Consider the following 24,325-nt stretch of genomic DNA (forward strand, 5'->3'; position numbering starts at 1 on the left):
CCATACGTAGCACCTTTTTCCGACTCAGGCTCCCCTATCGTTACACCTGGAGATCACCACAGCAGACAGAATCTCAAATTGACCACTTTCTGATTGACGGACGGCACTTCTCCGACATTATCGACGTCAGGACCTATTATGGCGTCAACATCGACTCCGACCACTATCCAATGATGGTCAAACTGCGCCCAAAAACTCGCCGTCATCAACCAAGTACGGTACCGGCGACCGTCACGGTACAACCTAGAGCGACTGAAATAACCGCATGTCGCCTCAGCATACGCGCAGAATCTCGAGGCCGCGTTGCCAGACGAGGGCGAGCTCGAACGGTTTTGGAGGAGAAGATCGCAGCAAAGGCGGTAATGCTGCAGCAAGAGACCCGACAGAACGTGGAACGTTACAAACAGAAGCGGAAACAGCAAACCTTACTCTTGCGGGAGAAAAAACGCCGCCTGGAAGAAGGGGAGCGCGAAGAAATTGAACTGCTGTGCCGTTCCCAAGAAACACGGAAGTTGTATCAGAAGCTCAACGCATCCCGCAACGGCTTCGTGCCGCGAGCCGAAATATACAGGGATAAGGACGGAGGCCGCTTCACGGACGGACGTGAGGTGATCGAATGGTGGAAGCAGTACTTCTATCAACACCTGAATGGCGTGGAGAACGTAGGCACGGGAGACCACGGCAACGACGGAAACGACGACGCCAGTGCAGCGGAGGACGGAAATGAACCAACTCCCACGCTGAGGGAAGTTAAGGATGCCATTGACCAGCTCAAAACCAATAAAGCTGCTGGTAAGGATGGTGTCGCAGCTGAACTAATCAAGATGGTCCCAGAAAAGTTGGCCACCTGTCTGCATCGGCTGATAGTCAGGATCTGAGGAACCGAACAGCTACCGGAGGAGTGGAAGGAAGTGGTAATCTGCCCCATTCACAAGAAAGGCGTCCATTTGGAATGTGAGAACTTCAGAGCGATCACTATTTTGAATGCTGCCTACAAAGTGCTATCCCAGATCATCTTCCGTCGTCTGTCACCTAAAACGAATGAGTTCGTTGGAAGTTATCAAGCCGGCTTCATCGACGGCCGGTCGACAAGGGACCAGATCTTCATCGTACGGCAAATCCTCCTGAAATGCCGTGAATACCTGGTCCCAACGCATCGATGCTGGGTCATTAGGCCGAAGGTCATTAGGCCGGAGGTCATTAGACCGAATGGTCATTAGACCGAATGGTCATCAGGACGAATTAAAAGTTAGTTGTTTTATGGGATTTTTAGGCGCTATATCGGTCTTCGGGTTTCTTTAAAAACAACCGGTTAGGTTAAAAGCCGACGTTTCGAAAATCAACCGTTAGTTGTTTTTACCTTTTCCAATAATTTTTGCCAAAAACTAGTTTAACAATGAAACTAGAAACGGCTTAATGACCATTCGGCCTTATGACCATTCGGTCTAATGACCTACGGCCGAATGGCCTACGGCCTAATGACCTTCAACCGAATGGCCTGACACCCAACGCATCACCTGTTCATCAACTTCAAGGCGGTGTACGACAGGAAGCTGACTAGACTGATTAAAGCAACGATGGACGGTGTGCAAAACTGCGTAAGGGTTTCGGTCGAACTATCATTCAAGTTCATTCGAATCTCGCCGGGGACTGCGACAAGGTGATGGATTCGATTGAGCCATAAATAAATGAACTAGACAAAAAAAAGGTGATGGATACTCATCGCTCTGGAACGTGTGATGCGGCGATCCGGGCTCAACAGCCGGGGAACGATTTTCACAAAATCCGGACAATTTGTGTGCTTTGCGGACTACATGGACATTATTGCCAGAACATTTGGAACGGTGGCAAAGCTGTACATCCGCCTGAAACGCGAAGCAGCAAAGATCGGACTGGTAGTGAATGCCTCAAAAACAAAGTACATGCTGGTAGGCGGAACCGAACACGACCGGATCCATCTGTGCAGTAATGTTACGATAGACGGTGATACTTTCGAGGTGGTGGAGGAAATCGTCTACCTCGGATCCTTACTGACGGCTGACAACAATATGAGCCGTGAATTTCGGAGGCGTATCATCAGCGGAAATCGGGCCTACTTCGGGCTCTAGAAGAAACTACGGCCGAAAAGATTCGCCCACGCACCAAATGTACCATGCACAAAACGCTAATGAGACCGGTGTTCCTCTACGGGCACGAGACATGGACCATGCTCTAGGAGAACCTGCAAGCACTTGGAGTTTTGGAGCGACACGTGCTAAGGACGATCTTCGGCGGTGTGCAGGAGAACGGAGTGTGGCGGGGAAAAATGAACCACGAGATCGCTGCACTTTACGATAAGGTGGCCAAAGCCAGAAGGATACGATGGGCAGGGCATGTTGCAAGAATGCCGGACAACAACCCTGCAAAGCTGGTGTTTGCTAGTGATCCGGTTGGCACAAGAAGGCGTGGAGCGCAGAGAGCACGATGGATGGACCAGGTGGAGCGTGACCTGTCGAGCATTGGGCGCGACCGAGGATGGAGAGCGGCAGCCACAAACCGAGTATTGTGGCGTACTATTGTTGATTATGTCTTGTCTTAAATATGATGTTGAACAAATACATGTATGTATGTATCGTGGTAAAAGTTTTGCTCGTTAAATCATTCGCTGTGCAATGTATTCGTTAGATTGGATTCTTGGCTTCAAAATTAGAACTCATAAAAACATAATTTCGTAAAAGCACCGTTTCTCGAGAATGGGTTCTCCTTGAAATTTTGACAAGAGCTGCAGAATCCCTAAAACTCCGTAGTACACCTTTATTTTTTATGATATCGTGCATTTATCATCCGTTCTAGTTATTAGAGATAACCCGACGGGTACGGGTCGGGTTCGGGCTTGGAAATTGAAAAAACTCGGGTTCGGGTCGGGTCCGGGTTTAAACAATTTGACAAATTTCGGGTACGGGTCGGGTCGGGTTTAAATAATGTCGGGTTCAAGTCGGGTTTGGTACCAGTGTAGATAAATCAGTATTTACAAAAATGCTTTATTTGTTATATTCGATGCATTTAACAATTATTTTTTTAACTCGGGTTTTGCTTGGGTTTATTGACAAATATTTTCTCGGGTTCGGGTCGAGTTCGGGTTTGATCGACGAAAATTTTTCGGGTTCGGGTCGGGTCCGGGTTTGACGGTAGAAAAAACTCGCGGGTTCGGGTCGGGCCCGGGTTTTGAAATTGAAAATTGATCGGGTACGGGTCGGGTTCGGGTCGGGTTCGGGTCTGTAAAATATGAAACCCGACCATCTCTACTAGTTATCTAGGATCCGTGCCTTTAACCCTTATGTGGCAGGCAGGGTACCCGGGTACCCAGCACCCATTTAAAATACACGGTGTAGAAAAAAGCAAAAAGTTTGCCGGCCACATAACGGTTAACAATCGTGTGAATAACAATTATAAAACCTTGCAATTTTTTTCAAAATTTCAAACAATGCGACATTTTTTTCCAGAACGTTTATTTCAGAGTTATGAGTTATTGTTCAGAAGCAATCATAACAGATGAAATTTAGAGCTTAGCAAATAGTTCGTATCCTATAGGACCGTCTTTTCAATGTAATTTACAGCTAATGAAATAGAAATATATACTGCCGAAAAAAAAACGCTGTACACACAAGATATGCGATTGAAGAAATGATCAGGGAATATTTCGAATTGCAGAACATGGACAACTGGCTGCAGGTTTTTGTGCAGTGCAAAACAATTTCTCAGCTTTCGAATGTTAATTGATTTACTTACTGTCTATAAATGGAAAAAAAGTTTGGGCAAGATTTACAACTCGATATGGGGTCTGCTCATTTTTAGTAAAGTACCTATTTATCAGATAACTAATTTTAAACTTAATTAATTAATTATCAATTTTTGCGGTTTTAATGTTCAACCCCGGATTCAGTGAACTGAATGACTTATATATTAAGCATTAAAAACGTTGGACTTAGCTTGAAAAACTTCAATAAGAAAAAAGTTATAGTAATTAGTTTGTTTTGGGAAAACATAAAAAAAATATTTATTTTTTTTAATTTAGCTCCATTTCTGTTTCTGTTTCCAATTGTTAGCTGTTTTGATACTGCAGTTTGAAAGAATTATTTAATTCCTGCTGCTTCTATCCAGTTTTAAGTTAGGTCCAAGGTTTGAAATTTAATAGTCATAAAAATATTTAAAGATTTTTTTGTCTTTATTCCAGTGATTGTCGTCCCTTAGTTAATTCATATCCGAATTCCAGATTATATTTCATTTGGTACATTGAATCTGTTAAAAGAACAAAGTGAAGATGATTGTCATTATAATACATCATTTTACTTAAATCTCATACTGTTTAGCATTTCACTAAAATTTTGAATTTTACTAAAATCTGTTAGGGTGCGTGTACCAGTTATCGCACTACCTAAGGAAACCTATTTCAACAAAAATAAGAAGAAGACCGACGAATGGCATCGATATGTCAAATTTTTTAGTCGATTAGTTTTTATACTTTATAGGAAAAATATAGAAATGGAGCCAAAACTACTTTTAGTATTTATTACGGCTTGTGCCAATGATAGGATCCCTGTACCAGTTATGAACATATTTTTTAATTTCGGTTCCACTTCGCACGATTTACATGCATTCCTTATGGGATTGGCCATAACTGGTACACTATGGCGAAATAGGGTGCAAGGAAGCCGAAATTTTAAGGAAAAAGATTTATTTCTATCACAATTTGAGCAAACTGTGAAGTTTGAATGAGTGCAACCATCTTTTGTGAACGTGATCTGTTGTTCACAATTTTTTTCTTATTGGTTTGCGTCATTAAAGGGTGAAAATCGGCTATGGCGAATTTGAGGTACTATAGCCATAACTGGTACACTGAGCCTACTAAAATTTCATAAAAAAGATACTTTTTGCAATATTACAAAATATATTTGTAACTTTTATGGACCACATACTATGTATTTTTGAAGGGTATTGTTTTTTGAAATATTGTGTTTATATTGACGGCAGCATATTTTTCATAAGAGAACTATTTTTGATCATTGTCCTATAAAAAAAAGTCTAAAAACACATGTAATATTTTTATGTTTTCAGCCATGGAAGTTTATCTGTTAAAAGAGCATTTCCAGCCCAAAACACGAAAAAAATACCATTGTCGACTCGACATGATTCAATTTTAAAGAGGTTTGGTTCGTGCACTGTATTAGGCGGATACAAATTTAATTTTAACTTTTTGTCTGCCCCCCCCTTTAAAACAATTTTGGCAGGATTTGGCATTTTGAGGGGACAGATAAAAAATATTTATCAAAATATCGGTGATGATTAACCTGGGCTTGTTAGGGGAATATCTGTAAATAATTTTATTTACAAAATATCGGGTTTCGCTAAAAATGCCCCCCCTCGACCAGCCAAGGAGTAGTGGGACAAAAAGTGAAATAAATATTTGTAACGGCCTTATGCGAATCATTTTATTTGCATCAACACATAACCATTTTTCATTACCTTACTTTTCGGAAGGGCGTATTAAAAATACCTATTAAACTTCTTAAAAAATTATAATTCGAAAACGGTTGAACGGATTGAAATGATATTTTCCAAGATTTTTGAGGATAGGTATTTGATGTTTTTCTTCAACTAATCAAACTTAATTTGCAGCGCGTTTAGAAAAAAAAAAAAGAAAAATGTGTGGGACCTTGTGAAATGTCATGCTAGGTTTTATTAAATGTTTTTCCCAAAAAAAAAAGGATCAAAAAAATTAAAGATAAACGAATTTTCAGACCGTTTCGAATAACATTTTTTTTCCTAGTTTTAACTTTTGAATTCGCTGTAACTTACACCGTATCCAATAAATTCTAATACAAAATACAAATTTGAAGAATGTATTTTTTCACATTTGCGATTCATATTTCCAAAATGAATGCGTGTATTGATGGGCCACATGGTACTGATAAAATAGAGCATACGGTGTAGAATGACGTTATTTTTATTTGTTTTTAGAAGCCTAGCAGTACACTTCCGTTTTCTGCAATCCATTTGCTCTGGCACGCAAAAAGTACTTTATTCTACGGTAGACTCCATAACGTTAAATTTTGAGTTTTTATCCTAAGTATTGTATCAAATGGATAAACTAATGCTAAAATAATACCATTCTAGTGATGATATTTGCATGTAAGCTCAACTTGGACTGATTTCCTTGAAAACTGACCGTTATTTTAAAGATAAACATCATAAAACGTAAATTTTGGGTAAAACTTACCACAATAGGGACAGAAAGCATGTATAGAAGTGAGATTGATGTGAATCAACAAGATAAGACGCAGCCATGCTTCTTTAACATAACAAATTTCATTAAAACAGGTAAATAGACATTTTTCGTTTAATTTTCGTTTTATTCTGTACAACATAAAATGGCATCGTACTGCACCAATACATAATCTCATATATTTTTTCTCTTCTGAGCATAGTTGCTACTAGCAATGGTGAGGACAGGAACCTAATTTGTTTCAACTTAAAAGCTTTGCTCGTTAAAATGAGACGAAATACCAATGAAATGGCGTGCGTTCCAGATGAAATGGACTTACGACACATAAGCGATCAACTTGATTTTGTATGAGAACTTTTTGGGCACGGTGTAAGTATGGATGAAAGTGATGTGAGGGAAAAAAATGATGCATACTTTTTTCATTGGATCCTGTAGAGTCTATTTTTGATACAAAAAAAAACAAAATTATCTCTTTTTGCCCGTTTTCAAAATCGAATAATAAAGAAAATTCAAGAAAAAAAATAGTTAGAGACGTATGACAATCCTTGGCTACTTGGCATATTTTGATATTAGAAGTCGGCTTTCTACAGAAAAATAATTGATTGATTGATTTGTCTTTATTGAAGAGACTTTCAGCCCTTGGCTGGTTCGTCTCTCCAGAAAAATAATAAAAAATCGAAGCGGAGATGAACCAGCTTCGGGCTGAAAATCTCCTTAATAAAAAGATAAAAAATCGAAGGATAAGGAAAGATGATATTGTATTTCACACTTATCTCACATAGAATCGCGATGAATTGTACTCTGTATATATTTTCTCTAAGTACCTCCAATTTCGAAGTAGGGGGATTAGGGGCATAATGGACACCCTAAGCAAATGAGTATGTTAGGCCTGTATAACGGACAAAAACTTAACATATTATCGGTTGGCTTACAACTTTAACTTCTTATCTAAGTACAGTGGCGTTTCGGTTTTATCACTAGTCGTTTTAATCACTACTCGCCCAAATTCACGGTTTTCTGTTCGATTATATCACGATTTTCATTTCGTTTTTATCACACTTGTTTTAAAACATTCCGAAACCAATATAAAATCAATACAGCATTGTCCAGTCCACCAAAACAGTTAAAAAATATAAGCTACGACTTATATATTTTGCAGCGAAACGATTTTGGATAAAAAATTTACATTTATTTCTCGTTTCGCTAAATTCACGGTTTCGTTTATATCACGGTAAAATTTTTTTTGACCGTGATAAAACCGAAAAACCACTGTATTTCAATCAATTACAGCAGGTAGAATGTCATTATTGTGAAGAAAAAATGAATTGTAAACCGCGTGTATTTTGGGGCTAGCAGGAAAGGTACGGGGCGAAATGGACACCCATCGGGGCATAATGGACACCCCTGCATATTTTATGCTGTATCTTTGATAACATCGACCAGTTAAGTAATTTGCCTACGGAGATCAACATCACAGATATAACACTCCATCTTAGACGAGTTTTAATAACATCAAAGTTCATTAAATAAACTTTAGGCAAAAATAGGGTAATTCATGTATTTTGGACAGGCTGAGGATAATGTTGGAAAAATCGTCCCCTAGCTTCTTTAGAAAGCTATTGATTATTGTGCAAAGTTACTAATACGCTTATAATATGATTGTACTTTCCGCTCCTGGTGACAAAAACCTTAACGAAAGCATTTTAAGCTGAGAAAATCACAATTTCAAATCGTCTGTTAGAATTGCATTTTGGACACCGAATATATGTTTTGGACACCCTCAGGTATATATAATTTGGACAGGGCAATAATCTCAATGTTTAGCCATGTGTACTGATAAATCATGGAAGTAGCGTAAATTAACAAATATTTTCTTGCAAACAATCAAATTTCTCCGCTTAACAGGCATCTATTTTGATAACTATTGCAGTTTTTGTTAAAATCGAGAAAATATCACCAGACCCACAGAAAACGCCTCCAAGTATGCAACCGCACAGCATCCCCATGTAGTTCGTCAGATGACCAAAATATATTAATAGTAGAAAACATGAAATGTATTTTGGACACCACCTATTTTAAGCGTTCTAGATGAATGTTAAGAGATTGGCTGCCTAATTCTTCTTTATTGAACATTTTTCATTGCAATAAGGCATTTAAATTTCTTACAATTATTATTTCAACGATTTTAGGGTGAATATTGCATGTGACTGTGAAGTGTATGTCGTCTTGCATACCTGTGCATTTGAGGGGTTTTAGTGAAAAACTATACATTTTCGATAATTTTGAAGTAAATTCGTAATTGTTAAGCGTATTTTCAAATAAATTCATCAGAATAGGGTCTGTTTGATCCAATAATCGATATTGAGAACTATCTACTTTAATTAGCTTTCCAGAACAAGACATATATCGCCGTGCATGTCCAAATTACATACATGTCCAAATTATATTTTTTACCCTAATCGGAATTATTTTTTCCAAACTCACTAAAACGCCTAACAGTATGCAACGCGCATACATCCATTCATAATTGCCAGTGTTCATTTCGCCCCGAATCGACTACATCATTTAAACTGCTATTTTGAGTAAATTCTAATCAAAAATATAATACTTTATCCATTGGTAAATCTGCGTATACATGTAGATAAGCTAACAATTCACTTGTTTTTATGATGGGCATACTCAAACACTCGTAATACCTTATTTGCTGCTGCTTCGAAATTATAAGAAATCCACCATATGAAGAACATACTTCAATTTCAATGATATTTTGGTTATTTTGAAGGAATATTAATGGTACTTTTGAAAAATATAACAATGAATTGTTCATTTACACTTATGCATTAAAAGTTTTGCATAAAAGTCAACGGTTTCGGAAAAAACAGGGGTGTCCATTTCGCCCCGGGTGTCCATTATGCCCCTAATACCCCTACTTTAAGAAAAAAGATACACAGAGTACAATTAAATGTCCTATAATTTTTGAAGGATATTATTAGCAACATTTTATTTGAATTGAAAAAAAAATCGCATATTATTCATTTGCGATATTTTTCAACAAAAAGGTTCAAAAATTGATGTCCAGAAGCTAAAATAGAATGCTTTTAGTGATTGGACAATATTTCAATTGTTTGTAAAATTTTATTTTAGAGTTGACTTGACTTTTCGAAGATGTTTTGGGATAGGCTATTGACGATTAAAGTTTTTGAACTATTATAAAATAACAGCTAACCAAAAAAAAAACGCATGTTACTGGGACGTTACCGTCACACTTGCTGGAAAATGGCGACAATTTGAGCAGGGCTTCGAAACTGTTGGTTTTGTTAAAATCGATGTCCTACTATAGCTCTTATAATGAGTTAAGGGCTCCATCACATGGAATTTAATGCGGCGTGATTTACAAAATTTCTCGTTCTTATTTAACTGAATTTAACATAAGATGAGAATCCAACAAGCTCTAAGGGTTGTTTATTTACGTCATATCATTCTTACATGTAGCAAATGCAGGGTTGTTACAACAGCGCGGATTTCGCGAATTTCGCGGATTTCGCGATTTTCGCGGATTTGGCGCGGATTTACCCATGGAATTTGACCCTCGCGCGGATTTGGCGCGGAAATGATTTTTGTAGTGTGTACAGCGAAATATTTGAATGATTATCGACACTTGAATTAAAAATTATGAAATGTAAATATGTGTTTAACCCTCCTAAGATGTTAGAACTTTCGCACCACGATAGCGTAGTGTACGATCAGCGTGCCTGACTGGGTCGTATTGACCCCAAAATTGTACTAGTGTATTTGGAGCAAGTTTTTGTTTTAGTTTACGACATTTGTTAACGAATTTAATCAGCTCTTCAAAATATTTCTCTGAAGAAATTGTGCAACGATTTCTCCAATATTTCCATGGCAGGTATGATGTGCATCTTTATTCAACTTTCGAGTTTTCTCAAGCTCAATTTTCTCAAAAAAATCAATTTGTTTCTAGGAATTCCTTCGAATTTCGACTGTGGGTGATTATGTTGGGAGGTATGGCGTTCAGTCTTTGGAGGAATAACTCAAAAGCGGATTCTTAAGCTTTCATCTGACGTTTTGGTTGCTATATTGCGCCTTCTTCTGAGAATTAATGCTCCGTTTTATCGTAAGTATGAGTCCACTGCATAGTACACATTCGTCTCAGACGTAACGTATTGTCCGCCGCTGGTGGCGATGTTCCTTTAAATGTAATATCCGAATGATATCCGTTAATCATAAGCTGAAAGGGTAATATTATTATAATATTTTATTAAAGACACTTTACCAAATAAGTTGGCATTCGTGTCCACGAAAGGGTAATAGTAATCTGCCCGAATTACTGGTACAATTTTGAAAGGCACCTGCTTATATTTTGAAAAGAGATTTCTAGATAAGTTCCTAGATTATTTTGGGAAAAAAATCTTTAAGAGGAATCCTAGAGGAAACTTTTAGTAAAAACTTTGGCGAAAAATTCTAGGGGATCTCTGCAGGCATTACTGGATATATTACTGCAGGAATTCTTGGAGAAACTTCTAAAAAATCCAGGAAAACCCTGTAGAAATTTCAAAAGACTCCAGCAAGTAAATCTTGAAAATTGACAACATTGTCCCTCTAGGATTTTTCCATTGATTACTCATTTTAAGGGACGTTTTCTCAGGGTTTGTCAGGTATTCTCCTTGGAAAATTTCTCACTTAAGATTCATTCAAGAACTACTAAGCAGAGATGGCATGCTCCTCAGTGCGGAACGTGAGTAGAGAAAACATACACTCTACACACGACTTTCAACGAGAGCGAGGGTGAACTACGCAATTTTTTTCACACACAAACCAGCCGCTCACTCTCTGGCATCCATCACGGCACACTCAAAATGAGTGCTCAAACAAATGTTAGAACAAACATGTTTTTTCAGTTTCTGCGTGCACATTTTGTGCGCGCAGAAAATGTGCACACAAAAAAAAGCCCTTGATCTACCAAACAGTATTGCCGAAGACACCATTTTTCTACAAAATGAGGATGCTGAGATATGCTAAATTTAAAATTTGTTTGGTCTCTAGCGCCGCCTAGCGGTGGAATTTTGAATCTTGAGTCTTATTATCGGTTAGTCATTGACTAGCCAAACAACTTTGCCGAAGACACTAACTCTCTAAGTAATCAGGATCATGAGATATATGAGATTGACATTTCGTTAGTGTCACATCTACTTGTCTGTGATTTATGTGATATCTTAAACAAGCAGATGCAACACTGACATATTTCCATATCTCAGGATCCTGATTACTTAGAAAGTTGGTTTCTTCGGCAAAGTTGTTCAGCTGGTCAAGGGCTTTCAGAATATGGGCCGTATGATTCGTGATTTCACCGCTAGGCGGCGCTAGATAGCGTACAAATTTTACATTTCACATGTCTCAGAATTCTGATTCTTTAGAAAGATGGTGTCTTCGGCAAAATTGTTTGGTAGATCAAGGGCTTTCAGAATTATTATCGTTTGGTTCGAGTTTCTGCAGCTAGGCGGCGCTAGTTGCATTTTTTTTGCAAAATTTCCTGATATATATGAAAAACAAAATTTGTTAGCTCACTAGCACCGCCTGTTGGTGGAATTTGGAACCAAAATATCCATCAACTGTAAGTCCTTGACCAGCTTAAGACGTCTGCTTGTCTCTGATATCACAGGATTTGATACCTCTTAGCGGGGTTTGGACTCACTGCCTCACTACTGGCATGCTTTCGATTCACCAAATGCTCAAGCAACATTGACCCCTTTGAACACACTGCGTGTGCACTGAGTTCTGTTTTTTCTGCGTGCGCGCAGAAATTGCGCACTGGGATTATGACTTGCGGGCTCTCATTGCTCTCACGCAGCAGTTTAATCACCCGCACAAAAACTCTGCGTGAGAGAAATTATGTACATTTTATTGTGCGTTTTTTCTCTTTCTCTTTTGTAACCCCACGTCTCCACTAGACAGAATTGTCTTGCCATTTTGCTGCCAGAAAGAGTAAACGTAACAGAAATGATCGACACCGCTGCTTTCCATGCAAACAGCGAGAGAACATTTCTGTCATGACACATCTGGAAAGCAGCGGTGTTGATCATTTCTGTTACGTTTTCTCTTTCTGGCAGCAAAATGGCAAGACATTTCTGTCTAGTGGAGACGTAGGGTAAGGTAAATGAAACTGGGAAGTTCAGTGAAAGATGAGCGTAAATGGGTACAATTTCTGCGTGACATGCCATCCCTGCTACTAAGGCATTACTCAAAAAATGTTCGAAGTGATATGATGATATTCTTCATGCGCGTATCCTTCTCAAATTCATATTGGTTTCAAAAATTCCTAAAAATAAATTGTATCGGGTTTCTCTCTCCAAAAATATTCAGCAATACTGAAAGTTCAATTCTGTTTATTTCAAAGTTTTTTTTTAGTTTCTTTTAAAATTTCTCCAGTTTCTTTTATATTTTTCCCACGTTCTTGGCATGTTTCTTCTAAGATTTTGTCTAGTGAGTTTTATTCAAAAATTGCCCAAAAGATTTTGAAGGAATGTTTTTGAAATTTTAAAAATAACGAGAGTTTTGCCGAAATGTCTTTGAACTCACTTTCAGAAAGCATGAGTTCCGTTGATTTACGGATCAACAGTTTATTCTTCTTCCAGCGCTCAACTAGTCCATTCCAGTTGAATGGATTTAATGGATTTCTTCAATAACGTGAAGAAATAAAAAAAATACATTCACGCTCTCGCGGATTTGTCGCGAATTTATTTCCAGTATCGCGCGGATTTGGCGCGGATTCAAATTTTGCTCGCGCGGATTTGGCGCGGATTTTTTTCCACCCTTCTCGTAACAACCTTGCAAATGGTTACTGTATTATATGATTGAAATGAAAAAAAAAAAACATTTGTTAGCTAAGTAAAAAAAAGAGAGTTTATGATCGCTTCATTATTAAATTATGTATACCAAGTACTTTTTTAATACGCAAACATTGCGACCAATGAGCCCCTGCCTTACACTTTCGTGGCCTTGTTCAGCGCTCAACCACGGCGGGAGAAAATCAAACAATTTATCTCTGTCGCCTGCAGGCATGTACTCACTCATATCCGGATCGCCCATCTACCCTCGGCCGGGAACGACTAAATGCCAACTGTCACGGTATGGTGGCACCACCCACTTCATCAGTGCATAGATTGAATGGAGTGTTCTTCATCAAATAATTTAGCCATAGCGGAAGCGACCGACGGCCGATGATGCATAAAATTCATTGTTTTTATCACTTCATAACTGGACCATTTCGTCCCTGCCTATTGAGGGGGAACACGGTATTCAATTACTTACGCTATGCTATATGATGAAGCGCAATGGTTAGCTGTGAACTTGCAATAAAGATAGTGCTGGCCTATTTATGTATTTATCCAGGTTTTGCGCATTTTAAAATGTCACATAATTATGCCATTTATTTACAAAATTGACACCCCATTAAACAAACGCTTTAGTTGATCCTGAAATGTCGCTTCACAAACAGAAAAAATACATACTTCAATAGGTGACAATAGGGACATTTCGTAAGTTTTTTTTTGCAGAGTTCTATCGTAAAAACAGAAAACAAGTGACCAATTTAACCCCATACATACCTTATATCGCTAATTTAGCGATTGAAAATTAAATCACCATTCGAACGACTAAATTGCCAGCCAATGCCGCCCACATTGAGCGCAACTAATTGCTTGCGTTAAAATAATCTGCAATCTACCTGGCGAACATGTGCACAGCACAGACAGAACTATCAATCGATAATCCTTTGAACATCACCGCCCGCCCGGCATCACTCACTCCCATCTGATGATAGGATTACTTCCGTGTGCCCCATAGAGTGCGATAATGTTGCATCAGTTTCCATTTTGTTTGCTTGGTGTGGTTTATCTTCTTTTTCTTCTTGGCATACCGTCCCAACTGCACTGGGACAGAGCTGTCTTCCCAGCTTAGCGTTCTAAAAAAAAACTTCTTACGAGATACATACAGAGTTTTCTTTGCCAATTAATCATTTTTGAAGATACTCTTTGTTTCTGGTCAGTCCAGAAATACCGAAAAATCGAACCCACACCATGATTATGGGGTCTCCAGTTAGTCTAGTGGTTAAGGCTATGGATCGCCAATCCGGAGACGGCGGGTTCGATTCCCGTTCCGGTCGGGAAAATTTTCTCGACTCCCTGGGCATAATGTATCATTGTACTTGCCACACAATGTACAAATTCATGCAATGGCAGGCAAAAAAAGCCCTTCAATTAATAACTGTGGAAGTGCTCAAAGAACACTAAGTTGAAGCGAGGCAGGCCAAGTTCCAATGCGAACGTCGAGCCATAAAGAAGAAGAAGAAGAAGAAGACCATGATTATGCTGAATAGCCGCGCGTTTACTGTTTCGTATATATGGGTGTTTGGTTTAAATATGTCGGGAGAGTGATTATTAATTCATACAGAAATACAATTCGAAAGTGTACTTTTAGTTGGCAATTGCGGTTAATGAGCAGGTGCGAAGCAATTTCGTACGCTCAATTAAATAATGGAACAGGATGAAGTTAATTTTGCATTCCACATTAAAGAGATAAAAGGGAGCAATCTGCTACGCATTTCAATCATTCTTGTTTTATTTCAAGTTATAACTAGGTGCATTACGAACAAGCGACACGTATTCGTTTCCAAGCTACAGTACCGTAATCCGGGGTCAAATTGATCACTTTAAAACAACTTTTGCGGATAGCATCAGTGCCAATTCAAATATTGCCAAAAAAATTTCTGTAAAACCAGTACCCTGTAGATCTCCATGGAACCATGTGACAGAATTTTGTTCAACAAATGTATACTTTGAGTTAAATAACTCCAAATATCAAAAAATTGGAAATGCCACTTTGGGGCGAAATTGATCAGTATACAATTAAGCATCGGTTGGAATGGAAAATTTCCTTCTCCGCTTAATTTTGCTCTTCTAAAACCGAATAACGCGTTGAAAATCTTACAACTAGTGAATATAATACTTTAAATGCAAAATTAAATTTTGAAATTTCCCCTTAAACGCCTAAAGGTAGGCAATTTAATTTGAAATAAGTGATTTCTATCACAATAAATGACTATTTCATCATAAAATGAACTTTTTTATAACTATTTCATGTTCTGATTAGCTACAAAACTTCCTAATCAAGGTTCCACAAAAATGTTAAAACAGAGAATTTACGGGAAGCCCTATTAGCAATCGATTGTTTAGTTGCAATGATTTCAGCTAAATGAGAAATACATTGCAAATTCCTTCAAAAATAAGGTAAAACTAACTTTTTTTTAAAGAAATTAAAAGTCTACACTCATCTCTAGACAGCTACGAACCAGATGACAAAAACAGTTTAAGATCATTACGACGCTTAAGAGTTCCTAGTATGGAATTACAATGTAGTACCCGAATGATCAATTTCACCCCGATGATCAATTTGACCCCAGTTTACGGTATAAGATAAATTTTGACCGTAACATTCCAAAATCTTCTACTTTGATTTTTTCCAGATTCTACTTTGCCCCATATTTATAATTCATTTTCAGTGGTATTAAGACTAAATTTGAATACATATTTCGAATCTGTAGTAGGTGACCGAATTTCAAATTAAAAAAAGACACTACACGGTCTTCAACCAGAGGTTGTGCAGACTTAACAAACACTAACATTAGACAACGGACATCACATGAAACACCTAGTGGCCCAGTGGAGAATTTTCCGTTTGACGAAAAGTTTCCCCCGACTGGAGCGGGAATCGAACCCACACTCCGAGGCTTACGAAACGACTAGATGACTGACGCCTCTAGCCGCACGGCCACGAAGCCAGGAACGAATTCCTGGAGGAATACCGTGATGAATTCCTGCAGAAATTCCGGAAGGAATTCCTGGGGAAACTCCACGAAGAATTGCTGGAGGATTTCCTGAAGGAACTCCTAAAGAAGTCCCTGGGGGAACTCTTAGATAATTCCCGAGATGAATGTCTAAAGCAATCACGGAGGAATCCCAGAAGAAATTCCTGGAGGAATCTCGGAAGGAATTTCTGGAGAGTTCTAGGAATGAACTCTTGGAAGAATTCCGGAAGGAATTTCTGGAGAACTCCCTGGAAGAACTCTTAGATAATTCCCGAGATGCATATCTGAAGCAACCACGGGTTTCTGGTGGCATCCGGGAGAAATTCCTGGAGGTATCCCGGAATTCTTGAAAGAATCCCAGAATGAGATGTTCCTAGAGTAATCCCGGGAATTCCAAGAGAAATTCTGAGAGGAACCCCTGTGGGTTTTCTGGAATGATGCCCTAGAAGAACTTCTAAAGAAATACCGGATGGTATTCCTAAACAAATCTCGGGCGGAATTCTTGGAAACATCTCGGGAGTAATTCCTGCAAAAATCCCGGGAGAAATTTCTTGAGGAATCCCGGAAAGAATTCCTTGAGGAATCCCAGGAGGAATTCCTGGAGAAATCCCAGGAGAAGCACTTGCTTGGAGGAATTTTAATATCGCGAAAGAAATATCTGTAGGAATCCCGGGTAGAATTCCTGGAAAAACTCTCAGGAGGAAATCCTGGAAAAATCCCGGGATGAATTCCAGGAAGAACCCATAAAGAATTTCTGGAGGAGTTTTTAGATAATTCCCGAGATGAATTTCACAAGTAATTAATTTCCTGAGCGAATCTCGGAACAAATCCTATAGAAATCCTTGGAGAAATTCCGAAGGAATCCTAGGGAATCGTAGCGGAATTCCTGCAGGAATCCCGGGAATAATTCCTGAAGAATTCCATGAGGAACTTCTGAAGGGATAAACAGATGAATTCCTGGTGGAGTTTTGGGAGGAATTTCTGTAGAAATTCAGGAAGAAATTTCTGTCGGATTCCCGGGATGAATTCCTGCAGGTTTTTTTTGCAGGAATTCCTGGACGAACTCGTGGAGATATTCCTGGAGAATCCTGGGAGGATTTCCTGGAGGAATTCAGGGAGGAACTTTTAGAGGAATACCGGTAGAAATTCCTGGAGGGATACAGGGAGGAGTTACTGGAGGTGTCCATACACCAATTTATTGATGGACTTTTGATGATAGAACCCCAGAAGCAACCATTGGAATATCCTTGGAAGCAACCAGGGAACTCCTGAAAACATGTCTGTACAATTGAGCCCTACAAATAAAGAACTTTTTTTTACTTAGGGTATCGGGATGCTTCATTGGCATAGTCCCCTCGTTCGGCCTATCTCAATGTAAACCAAAAACTCAAACAAACACGCATAACTGGATATTGGAAAAGCTATGCGCCAAACAACTGTAACATTTCGTTTCAATTTTAGCACTTTGGAACATTAAAATTGAATGAAAATGTCATTTTGTTTAGCTTTTGTAGACGCCATGATTCTTTGGCTTAGTGGGTAGTCTATACACATGATCATAAATGGCATGATTCTGAAACATTTCGAATTGACTTTTCAATAACTGAACATTTGATGCGACCAAGGTTGCAACCATTCATTTGCAAAAATTTACATTCATTTGCTATTATCTCAGTTCAGAAGCATGCTATCGAAAAACAATGTATGGATGAATTTAACCTTGTAGTTTTATCTGAAAGTTTGCCGAATAACATTGGGGTCGCAAACGTATACCAAAGTCGTGAGCGAGCTGTGAAGGCAACTCTCCACGCGGTGAATATAAATTTCATTCACGCTGTGGAGAGTTGCCTTCACAGCTCGCTCACGACTTTGGTATACGTTTGCGACCAAAATGTTATTCGGCAAACTTTCAGATAAAACTACAAGGTTAAATTCATCCATACATTGTTTTTCGATAGCATGCTTCTGAACTGAGATAATAGCAAATGAATGTAAATTTTTGCAAATGAATGGTCGCAACCTTGGATGCGACGGTCAAAGACGCTATTTTGAACTTGTGTATTTGTTTTCAACGAATAATAACTATTTTACAAATTGAATGTGGGCCGAATATTGAGGACATTTTTTCACTATGTACTGATGGGCCAGTAAAGTGACGTCAAAAACAGCGATAAAAAGACGTCAACAGCATTTCTTGCGTAAGAACCAGAAAGAACGAACAGGAAGAAAGATTTTGTATGCGGTGTCTGTAAAATATAACACAATAATAGGGTTGCGTTGTTTTCGTTACTAAATTAAGAAAGAACTTTAGTTAAAGTGATTTATTTATAGTTTTTCAAAAATTTGGCTCCGAAAATATAATTTAAAAGTAAGATTGGTGAACAAACAGAGATAATACTTCAGCAGAAATATTGCAAAAATGAGATATTAGTGGTTCTAGTGCATGGAAAGCAATAGGCCAACGTTGTATCCACTAATAGGCCAATTTTTGTACCATAGACCAACGTTGCATACCATCGCATCAAATCTTTTCAACTTAATTAAGTAAATTCTTGAATATTTACGCTAGTTTACTTCCAATTGGTGAAACATGCATTGCCTAGTGTGTGTAATAGGGTCGACATATTATTTCTAGTGCTATTAATTCATGAGTTTTTTTATTCTTAATCACTTAACCTAATTTACAGCTCTATTTGTCCACTAGGGCACTACGTGAGCGATTTCTATTGACAGCTGCACTTACATTTTGTACAGCGCCTAGATGTATGCTATTCTACTTTATCGAACAGGCTACATTTCTGCTGCTTTCACTTTTCTACTCCATACATGGTAGAATGATGAGCACAAGGATGACGATGGATGGCCTTTGTTCCTTTCCAGTCCGTGTGGGGGTCCATTATGAGTAGCAGTTCGCCGATGTCCAGGTATCCGGGTCCGATTGAGCCATGGGGCTCAGAAGAGGGTCAGTGTCAGCCGCTCTCGAAGGAAGAGCAACTGACGAAAAATTGCAAGTGCCGGGGCTGGGAATCAAACCCATGATCATCCGCATATAAAGCGAACGTGTGACCAACTACGCCACGGGCCCCGACATAATTCATGAGTTATGGTCAAAATTGTCAAGGCGGCTTGCAAATTAGGCCAATGAATGGCACATATACCCTATTCGTTTATTTGGAAGGCTCGGGTGCCACATGGGCATAACTGAGCCGAAATCTTTTGTTTTTACAATGATTTTACATTTTACAATTTATTACTGCCTTCAAACTATGTTAGTTTGGGAAGCCGAAGTACTCGAGGCTGTTTCGAGGTTAAGGATTGAAAAAAAAATGGGAAGGACGGATTTATGGGTTTAAAACTAAATTATTTGCTAACTTATACTAAAACATAAATAAAGAACTTGGATAAATTTTCTGGATCCTTGAAGTAATGTCTGGAAACAATTCTTGAAGAAATGTCGGATGGGATCAAATGACGTGATTTGTGATTTCGCACCAGTTTTTTTTGTTCAGATGTTGAATACGATGCTAAAAAACGAAACAATCTGTTTTGTTTCAAAGAATGTTAAGAGACTCGTACTTCCCCTTTTACCTTCCATTTTTGCCCATATTTCTGCTTAGTACTGAATTCCCAAACAACTGACATTGATTTCATTATAATGCCTCCACTCGAGTGTGGAGTACAACGATATATAATTAATTCAGGTTTATGGCTTAACCTTTTCACAACTCGATAAGATGCCAACGAAAAGTTCGCAGTGAAGAATGAGAAAAATGACCATACATCCAACCCTTGAAAGTGATGTTGGGCTCATTAATCATCGCGTGGTCGGCCGTTGAAAGATTTAGATATGGAAATAATAAGCGCGCATGGAGAAGGACATCTCCGTTGTAGTATAATGTATATACCGATTTGTGTATTGAAGAATGAACACTTAACACTCTACTACACCAAACAGTCAGTAACACAATACCATTTTGTACAGATCTGCATGATTTATCTCCCTGTAAGAACATCCCCTGTAAAAAGTTAAGTAACTAAACCTATCGTGAAATACCCACTGACACACTTTTGCTTTAACACACAATACCTTGTAGTTCCTTCTCCTCTTTCCCCATCTGGTGGTCACCTCTAGGCTAATTCTGTTCTTTTCTCTATCCGTTGTCTTTTTCTTTCTTCTAGCGGACTATGGATCTGTGCTTGGCATGTCGGCTCTAGATAACGATTTCGATGATCCGGAGGTGAGCGTTATGAGCGAAATTACTAACGAGCTACGGCTGCTGTCTGAGGCCAAGAAGAGGCCGCTGGCTGATGAAATACAACCCACCAAGACTAGAGAGAAACGACAGGCCATTAATAGTCGTACTAACCGGCGAAGAACCGCTCAACGGGAGCAAACGATTACAAATCGCATTGATTCGAGATATTATTACTCGGATGATTATATCGATTACACCACCACGCCGAGACTGGCAAAGAATTTGAGAGACAATTATGCTGATTACAGACAGCAATCGAAGAGCAAAAGTTCAATCAATGAAATCAAACCGAGTCGTCCGAGAACAGTTGGGATCCAGAGCACTTTGACTAGAAACACTGCACGATCCAGGAATCGTGCTAATAGTCAATTGAAGTCACTTGCGTATAAACCTAATTACAACGCTAATACACGAAGACCAACTTTCACCCTATCGGCTTATGGAGGAAATAATAAAGCTCCATCTCGTGGAAACACACGCCGTGGAGGAAGTAGCCGAACATATAAGGATGAAGATTATAGAGGAAACCGATTTGGTCACACTACTTCATCTGACTGGCGCAAAAAGTCTGTTAGCCTGGGAAGTACAAGTTTGCAACCGAGTACTCCAGCGTTGACCGTGACTTTCTATCTCCCTACAGATACCACTGTATCTTTAGTTACGAACTCCAAAACAGAGATCAGTTTGATAAAAACAACCACCACCAGTATCGAAGAAATATGTACGTCGTGTTTCTCTCTTACGCAAGGACCAAACGGATTACCAGTGCACGTGCTCAACAAGGAAATTACCTCATTTAATAGGGACGGCCAATTTGAAATAACCAAATTTATTCTCAGTTCCACTCCAACCACGACAGTATCCGTATCGCAAAATACTTTCCGAGGTCGTCAGACAGCCTATTCTGCCACCATTTCCACTACTATTTATGAGGCAAACCCGTTTATTCAGACTAAAGGCAACAATAACGCTAACAGCGCAATCCTTTCTAATGCTCCTCTGGCCAACATCCTTCTATCACAGCTTCTCCTCGGAAACCTTGGTGGCGTCGGAGAGCCCAACTTAGCTCCACGCCCAACCGAGTTTATCCCGGACCCGAACCGATACCAACTTGTTGTAACTACAGCTACTGAGTATAAAACGCACGTCAAGGAAATCGTTACCACAGTAACTGCAACAAAATCTATCGTCCTGCCTATTACATTCCAAGGCCGCGAAATCCTCACTACCGTTTACGATACTGATGTCACTCCAACCGTTGTAACGTCATTCATCACAGAAACCCTCACTATTCCCACCACTTCAACGATACGCATTCAGCCTACAACGGACGACCTTTCCAACAAACTGAGTCTGCTGCTCCCACTCCTAGAAGAGCGCGAACGTCGAAATCAACTGCTTTCGGCAGTCGCTGAGCCCGTGCTCCCCATTATCTCAACGCCGCCTCCAACTTCGGTACTGCCAACCAGTGCGTCCATATCGAAAGTCTACGTCTCCGGACAGCACCCGGGAGAGTTCAGCGTATCCTTCACAACCATCCTGAACACGTAATACTGCGCAGCTTCCGGCTTCAAACGTAGCCGGGTCACGTTAGATCAGGTCTAGCCAGAGTCAATTTTTAGGGTATTTCCTCTTTTATTCATCTTAGTTCTGCTTCCTATATTTTCCGCTTCTAACTTCTCTCCATTTCCATCTGTTTCAGAGTTAGTCACAATTAGGATATTATTGAGTTCGCTGAACTGCCAATTTCAACTTTAGTCAAAACAATTAGAGGACGCGTGCTAACCACACACCCACACATACACATCTAGAGAATAGAACGGGATGATGAAAGCATTTTCGTACGAACACGAATGACAAATAATGAAAATACTCGACACATACGATGATGGATGCTAATGTACAACTACAGTCGTCGATGCACCAATAATGTAGTTTAGAGATGTTATGTATTATTGCCACTATATTTTTGTAGGACTTTTATTTTTACATGAATAAAACGAAACGATTTTATAACAGGGTTATGGGACTTCATTTAGAAGAGAAAACCATTCGAAGAGTAAGAGTCTGACTGGTAAGTTTGTATCGTTTCAAACAAAGGTAAGTTAAACTTTTGAAACAAATCGCTTATAGCTTTAAATTCTAATATGCTATGAGTAACACATAACAAAACGCAAACCTTCTTATGCTCTTTTTCCTGCGTCTTTTTTTTCAAATTTGCGTTGCAAGGTTTCATATTTTCAATCGTTATTGCATTCTCTGCTACCGCTTCCAATCTATGTTATTAATGCTAATTTTGTTTATAATATCATGCTTTCCAAGTTAACGTTATTTTTGTTATTCATTCATGAACGAAATAATATATGAAATTGATAATAATCAAAAAGGTTAACCCTTCTTATATAACATTTGTACTAATATCTCAATAAAATAAATTAATAAGTCATACTTCAAGGGGAAATTAACCACTAACTCCTTCCATGGAGATGCCATAATGCCATAACAGAAATTTCTGGCTTATTTCCAATAAACGTTTTCTGGAAAACAATACTTGAGATCGTTACACAGAATGCAAATATAAATCAATTGAAGGATTCACGTACCAGCGTAAACTAATTAAACGACGCAATCACTAAGGTAATCTTTGATTATTTCTTTCGCAAAATCATGAAACATTTCATATATGCAGAAAATCATGGCTTAAGCAGTAATTTAATCTGTTTAGTGAGTACCGCTAATGTTTTCGATAATATTTTTTTACTCTTTGTTAGGTATTGAATTCACTGTGATCAAAAATTGAATCTTTGTGCAATATGAGCAAGTTTGATTCAGCTATGCCAAGCTGACTATTGATATCACCAATAATCAAGCCGCTAATTTAAGCACGATCCCAACAATAAGTCACCACAGTTGGTTAAAGTGTACTACTGCATTGATGTTTGTTTTCCAGACATCCAGTGGTTCTATTAGCCACTTATCGAAAAGTAGTTTAGCTGCAATCTCCGGACCATGACACAACAAATGTTTCGAGTGTGTTAAGAAATGCTTCCAGTTTCGCTTTAACCTCAAGCTCGGATAGAGACCTGTTGAGAGGCCAGTTAAATAATTAGGCCTAATTTTAAAAGCTCTAAAATATTGAGAGGGTTTGATATAATACCCAATAGTGGACCAAGTGGCTGATGTTTGCTCTCATCATAAAAACAGAATGATATACGAATTCAATTATCTTTAACAATGAATTGTAACAAGTTACAGTCAGGTTTCGCCAAGTCACGCTCCATCTGGTCCGCTCATCGTTCTCTCTGCGCTCCACGCCTTCTTCTGCCAACCGGATCAGAAGCAAACACCAGCTTTGCAGGGTTCATATTCGGCGTTCTTGTAACATGCCATGTACACCGTATCCTTTCGGCTTTGGCCACCTTCTGGATGCTGGGTTCGCGGTAAAGTGCAGCGATCTCGTTGTTCATCCTTCTCCACCACACACCGTTGTTCTCCTGCACGCCACCGAAGATCGTCTTAAGCACGCGTCGCTCGAAAACTCCGAGTACTTGCAGGTCCTACTCGAGCATGGTCCATGTCTCGTGCCCGTAGAGGAACACCGGTCTTATTAGCGTTTTGTACATGATGTATTTGGTGAGTGGGTGAATCTTTTTAGACCGCAGCTTCTTCTGGCGCCCGAAGTAGGCCCGACTTCCGCTGATGATGCGCCTTCAAATTTCACGGCTCACGTTGTTGTCAGCCGTCAGTAAGGATCCAAGGTACATGAATTCCTCCACCACCTCGAAGGTATGCCCGTCTAGCGTAACATTACTACCAAGACGGATCCGGTGTTGGTCGGTTCCGCCTACCAGCGTTTTTGAGGCATTTATTTACCACCAGTCCGACCATTTTTGCTACGCGTTCCAGCCGGGGTACAGCTCTGCAACT

The 24,325-nt window shown here is 39.1% G+C and overlaps 1 protein-coding gene across 11 annotated transcripts in view; it reads left to right on the forward strand.

The window, feature by feature from the left end:
* LOC109398030 (collectin-10) overlaps positions 1–24,325 on the forward strand; it is a 240,539-nt gene that overhangs the window by 114,286 nt on the left and 101,928 nt on the right. For 10 of the 11 annotated variants that reach the window (XR_009997849.1, XR_009997847.1, XR_009997848.1 and 7 more), the window contains 2 exons: positions 20,322–22,021; positions 22,101–22,417. The exons of the other annotated variant lie outside the window; for it this stretch is intronic. The gene's annotated coding sequence lies outside the window, so the exon portion shown is untranslated. Of the gene's footprint in view, positions 1–20,321; positions 22,022–22,100; positions 22,418–24,325 lie in introns of those variants that run through there. 11 annotated transcript variants of the gene reach the window in all.

The sequence above is a fragment of the Aedes albopictus genome, chromosome 2 (genome assembly GCF_035046485.1).
Source record: "Aedes albopictus strain Foshan chromosome 2, AalbF5, whole genome shotgun sequence".
Classification (NCBI taxonomy): domain Eukaryota; kingdom Metazoa; phylum Arthropoda; class Insecta; order Diptera; family Culicidae; genus Aedes; species Aedes albopictus.